At 36.9% G+C, this 6,819-nt stretch overlaps 1 pseudogene; it reads left to right on the forward strand.

The window, feature by feature from the left end:
- Nucleotides 3,759-5,042, forward strand: LOC104741686 (annotated as a pseudogene).

Here is a 6,819-nt window from a genome sequence, read left to right on the forward strand (position 1 = left end):
CTCATCAGTCTTGTACTTGGTCTCCAAAGCTAGCCACAATGCTTTTGAAGTCTTGTACATACTGTAGAGGTCATACAGATCACTGACCAAACGGTTCAGAATCTGACCTTTGCAACAATAGTCTCCTTGAGCCCAACTATCCATACTTCCAACCACATACACATTAGTGTCACCTTGTGGAAGCGTTGGTGAATCCTCTGTGAGGTACCTTTCCATGTTCATGCTGGCCAAGTAGTAGCGTATATTGTTTTGCCACGTTTTGAACCCAGCTTTGCCATCGAACTTATCTGGCATCATCCCTTGGGAAGCCGAAGGTGGTATCCCCATGTGGTTTGATCCATTACCGAACAAATTTTGGCGCACGTTTTCCATACTCGAATCGGTAAGCTTCGTGTTTTCAAGTTCTTTAGTAAGGAGTAAAGCCAACTCCGCAGGAGTTTCAACAGGGGTTGCAGGAACCCTAGCACCGTCAACGTTGTTGGTGTTGTCTCTAGACATTTTTCTGTTTCACAATAAACAGATCTAATTAATATATTAATCAAACAATTCAAGTAATTAAATTACACTGAACTAGTTTTGCAAACTCGCTTAACAAGCGTTCGCAGAAACTTGTTTCACAAACTCACTCAACTAAGAGTGTTCGTGGAAACCAGAGAGTAGAGAAGAAAAAATTAAAGTAAAAGCGTTCTTCAAAAACTTTCCGCGTAAGCACCGGAAGATGAAAGCAGAAACAGTTTACAAAAGATTTTGAAATAGTTTTTTAAAAAAAAAATTCGAAAAATTCTCAATCCGTTTAAAGCGATAAGCAGAAAGATGATTTATTGAATTAAGACTGTTAGGAGCGCAAAAATCGAACTAAGAAAAGATGCGAATTATATTTAAATTAACGAAATCAGAAACGAATTACAACAACATAATATAAAGCATAAAATAAATCACGTAGGCAAGATATGATATCTCTTTCCTTAATTCAATAAATCGGCCGTAAGTGCTTTTGGAAAATCACGATTTATGAGTCCCAGGATACAACCGATCACGAACTATTACAGTAGCACACCAGTAATAGAACTCAAGCGAACAGCTCTACGTTATACTCTCGAGACTACTAAACTAAGAACTTACTTGGACTAAGCAAGGGAGAGGGAGAGAGAGATCTTCATAGGAAGGAGTCTTTGTGTTTTTGAGTGTGAGAAATAATGAGAGGTTGTGCCTCTATATATAGTGGAAGGAGGGAGGTCTCAAGAAAATATTCACTGAATATTCTCGGAGTATTGCCCAAGTTTGCTTGGAGTCCACACCAAGTCTTTCCAAAAAATTAAATGAGTCTACAGCAGTCTCAAGAGCTCAAGAGCCCAAAAGTCCAATAGGCCACGGCCCGTTTCTGATGTGAGACTTTTTCTCAAACATCCCAACACTTCACACTCTTATTTTGCATTCAAATCAACTCCGTTTTGGACGTATGAGTATACCATCTTGTAGTACTCGTTACCAGCATTCCATTTCACAATCGATCCGACAGTTCCGAGCACCCATTTGGCCGGAATTTGGCCGGAAAATCGCCGGAAAGTCACTGTCCCAAAACCTGCAATTTTCTGAAACTTATTTCTGAAAAATTCAGTTCCAACAGGTTTAACTTGCAAGAGTTGGTAAAGAGTGTTGATAAAGAGGAATTGGTGGCTCTTGTGGGCAATTGCATTGATGAGCGACTCATAGAATATAATATATATGAGACGTAAGAAACAAAAGAGAAGATAGACTTGATGAAGAAAAAGCTTGAAGAGAAGAAATAAAAAGATCTCGGTTGAAAGAAGAAAAAACAAAGCAAAAAAAATGACTCTGTTAACAAATCTCTTTTAATAATTCGCCAAATCACAATATTAATTGCTACGATTGGCATTTACCGTATATTTATATTTTCCTTTTGTCAGCACTTGTTCTAAATCGTAATCTTTTTATTATAGTAATTTTTTTTTCAGCATTATAGTAATTTTTATATTCATTAGCGTTAATTAGAATATCTTTAAATTTGATATGCAAGTTAGACTTAAATTTTGAAAATATTTTTTTTAAATTTCGTTTTTAAAAAATAATTTTAATAATGATATTAAATTTGAAAATATTATTTTTGATATGCAAGTTAAGACGTAATTTTATAAATTTGGTTTTTAAAAAGTGAATTATTATATTATGAGTAATTTAATATATGTTATAATTTTTTTTTAATATACCTAGTTTCTTGAAATTCTTTTACATTATAGTGATATATTATTGATTTGTGCTATAAAAAATCAAATTATAGTCATTTTAATTTGTAACTTTTTGATCTAATAAATATTTATGATATTCTTAAAAATATCAAGTTCCAACATTTTTAAATATTTCAAATTGAATTATTTAAATTTTATTATAGTATATTATACAATTCAATAAAATAAATGTATGAAATTGGATTTAAATATTCAAATTTTGTCCCATACATAGTCAAAATTTTAGTTAAATAGAATTTTTTTTTAAGAATAATATTACTAAATCTTGAATATTTTATAGACTGAACAATTTATATTCATTTTTAAAAATTCAACTTATGGTATATTCTGAAATAAAACTATTTTTCAATTGTAATAAATAATATTCAAATTTATTTGTTTCAAAAAAATAAAATCATATAAAGATGAGATGTTAAATATAATGATAATTAATAAACTAATATGATAAGTTAGATATTAAAATATTTTTAATGATGAATAATTTAACAAAGGAAACTGCTAAACTATATTGTTAATAATTTTAAATATGATAATACCTGAAACGACACGTCCCATTTTCCTTTAAATACCTTCTTAGCTAGTGATCCAATCTTCACTATCAACCTTAACAACATTCAAATCAAATAGAGAAAAATACCATAGATTAAACCAACAATTATCAACAATACCTCAATAGAATAAATAATCAATATCGAAGATGTCTACAAATCCTGACCAACAATTCAAGTAAACAACATTAACCAAATAACCAACAACCTAGACATCTCTAGCTACCTAACATAAGCTAGGCAACACATCAACAACTACTAAAACATTCTCCTCTTTATTGCCAAATAAAATAGAAATATTTTACAAAAATGTATGAAAAGATGCAACATATTCTCCTCTTCATTACGATAAGAGCATTCTCATTGGTAATACTGTGATATGTATCATAAACTTTAAATAATATTAAAATTAACATTAGTTTAATGTAAACATCTTCATTGGCTATTTATTAGTTTTTCTTTTCCATTAGTCATCCTTCATACGAGTGTCTTCTATGAGCGTTTGCAAAGAGGAGGAAGGAAACAATCAAAAAATCAAAAAATAAAATTATCAACACAAACCAATGAAATTGTGACAGATAAGGTGTCTCTAAAGGTATGACAATGTCTCGGCAGAGATACCTGAGACACGAGTTCTTTTTGTTTACACAATAAACTTTTAGTTTTCATTTTTTTAAATTCTATTTTAAATCTAGAGACACTCCAAAATATGTGCAATGGAAGTGCCCTAATAGTTTACAGGTCCATGATAATGAAATAACGGTCGGGGAAAATAAAAGCAAAACCATAATAGTTTACAAGTCCATGATAATGTTATATTGGGCTTGGTAGCCCTCAAGAAATCCCTAACTGTGTAATATACATAGAGAGATAAAAACATTTGCGTAACTTTGATGCTTCCATCTCAGCAGCAGGTCCCGACGTGATCACCCCCGTTCTGATAATGGAGGAGGGAGTAGATCGACCAGCAGACGGAGTTGGTAATTCAAAACGAAGCGGGAGTCCTAAATATAATGAGTGTGCTAAGGCCTCGCGTCCGACTATGGTTCGGGATCCAAAAGGCGGTTCTCCTCCATTGCTGTTGCTGTCTCCAGAAGAGGGCGGTTGTCGTCTGTACAACCCTGACGAAGACAAGGTTTACGAGACGAAGAGTGACTTTTCAGGGTGTCGATTCCTAGCAAACTCGGGTAAGTGGTTCCTGGTGTTAGATGAATCTCGATCGGATCTCTATATCGTAGATATGTTTAGCGAGGAGAGGATCCATCTTCCGGCTCTAGAGTCAATCAAGCGTGGCCTTTATAAGGTTGAGCGAGTAGGAGATAATGAATTCACCGTTGATTTAATTAAACCTTATATGCCTGCTGCTTCGTGTCCTATAACTACCAAATATCTGAGAGGTCTTTTGTGGGTAGACGACAAGAAGAAGAATGGAGTCGACTATGTTGTTGTGTGGCAATTTCAGGAAGCCCAGTTTTTAGGCTTTTGCAGGAATGGGGATTTCCATTACAGCGATATTCCAATACGGAACAGGGTCCATGTTCCAGGGAGTTCCGAGGCCTACAAGATGTGGTGCTCAAAGGTTATTGTCTTTACTACCTGTCGCACCGTTGCTACATTCGACTACTGGATTTGTCTGGACAAGGTGGTTTCAAGGATGTGTATGCGCTCCCTAGCTTTCAAATGTGGAAGCCAAGTAGGCCTAGTGGTGATTTGGGAATAACGGGAGTAGAAAAGCTTATCTCATCTGGCGATAGCATTGCTGTTACAACATCAGGAGACGTTTTGTTGGTCTATACCAGGGCTTACGAGCCTGTCTGTGAAAGCTCTAGGATCTTCCACGTCTTCAAGAGTGATCCTAAGGGGCTAGACCGGAGCCTTGTTGAGGTGGAATCTCTAGGTGATGAGGCCCTTTTTTTCGATTTGGGTATCACCGTGCCTGCTGACCCTACCCTTGGTATTGAGCCAAACTCCATCTACTTCACCCGTAATGACCGTTTCGGTCACCCGTCATGTAATATTCCATGCCTCGACATATATGTGTACAATATTGCAACAAGGACCATCAAACGCTTCCTCAGTGGCTCCACCTTAAAACTCAAGGATGCGCAGTGGTTTCTCCCCTCAGCTTGATTTGGTGTTCTTAAGAGTTTCTCTTGCGTTGTCATTTTCCTGTGTTCAATCTTGCAACAAAGACCCTCAGACGCCTCCCCATGATTTCTCCCTCAGTCCTTGCTTTGTTTCTTTGTTATCCTCTTTTTTCTTTTCATATATAGTATTTGACATTGCTAAGTATTTATTTTTCATGTATAATATTTGACATAGCTATGTGTTTCTTTTCATTTATAATATATGACATTACTAAATGTTTCATTTATAATATTTGACATTACTAAGTGTTTAAAATACCTTTTAAGACTAACGTTCCAGATTTCAAACAATCAGTTCAGATCAAATTATCATACACTAATTTTCGTTGTAAGCATTAGTAAAGAGTTAATTTTTTTAAATGTCTCTGTCAAGGTAAGATAGGCTTTCCAGTTTCAAGTCATCCAGCCTGTCAGCAATTTCACTATGCTTCTCACAAAGATTGAGTGTTACACAAGTTATAGAAAGATTTAGAAGAAGAGAGCATCGAGAGTACTGTCACAACGATCACAAGAACATATGAAAAATCCAATTTTTGTCCTGGTCATTCTTGTAATTTTTCCAGTTTTCTTGATTATGCAGCCTAAATTCCCAAAAATTATTATAAAGCTAAAGAGAAGAAAAAATAAGAGTGTAATATGCAAAAACCATAGATAAAAAAAAAATGTAAATGGTGTATTAAGGGGTAAACCTTAATCAAGAAAAACCCTTCCGCAACATACATACATGGAAAACCTTATGGAAAGCACGCATAACCTTCTGGATAGCATTTCACAACATAATTTTACGGAGACACTTCCGCAACATAGACTCATGGAAAACCTTGTGGAAAGCACGCATAACCTCAGGTAACTCCAGTCTATATGCTACTGGTCCAACCCGCTCTATCACTCTGAATGGACCAATATACCTCGGACTCAACTTAGTCTCAGTCAATGACCTGTCCGGACCCTACAACATGGCCATCTTGAGGTACACTCTGTCTCCTACCTGAAACTCAAGATCTCTCCTCCTCCTATCGGCATAACTCCTCTGCCGATCTTGAGCTTCCTTCATGTTCAGCTTGAGAACCCGAATCTTGTCTGAGGTCTCCTTAACAAAATCTGCCCCGTAAATGCTCCTCTCCCCCACCTGAGTCCAGCATAACGGTGTACGACACGGCCTCCCATACAAAGCCTCATAATGAGCCATCTTAATACTCGCCTGAGTAACTATTGTTGTAAGCAAACTCTACCAAGCTTAAATGATCTGCCCAATGGCCTCCTCAATCCAACACACACATCCTCAGCAAATCCTCCAGTGTCTGGATCATCCTCTCTGTCTGTCCATCTCTCTGGGGATGATAAGCTGTACTCATATGCACCTTAGTGCCCATCTCTGCCTGAAACGTTCTCCAGAACACCGAAGTGAACTTAGAATCCCTATCAGACACAATGCTCGCTGGCACCCCATGCAGCCTGACTATCTCCTTCACATACTTCTTAGCCGAGACTGCTGCTCCATCAGTCTTCTTAATGGCCAGAAAATGTGCCGACTTAGTCAACCGGTCCACAATGACCCAAATAGCATCAAACGCCCTGGACACTGGCAAACCTACCACGAAGTCCATAGTAATCATATCCCACTTCCACTCTGGAATGGGAAGACTCTTCAGTAACCCTCTTGGAACCTGATGCTCAGCCTTCACTAGCTGGCACACATCGCACCTCGCGACCCAAATAGCTACATCCTTCTTCATCCCGACCCAATGATAGTACCTCTTGAGATCACGGTACATCTTAGTCGCTCCTGGATGAATAGAAAACTTGCTCCCATGAGCCTCTCTCAGGATCTCCTGCCTCAACTCCTCATCCCTGGGC

The sequence above is a fragment of the Camelina sativa genome, chromosome 14 (assembly GCF_000633955.1).
Source record: "Camelina sativa cultivar DH55 chromosome 14, Cs, whole genome shotgun sequence".
Classification (NCBI taxonomy): domain Eukaryota; kingdom Viridiplantae; phylum Streptophyta; class Magnoliopsida; order Brassicales; family Brassicaceae; genus Camelina; species Camelina sativa.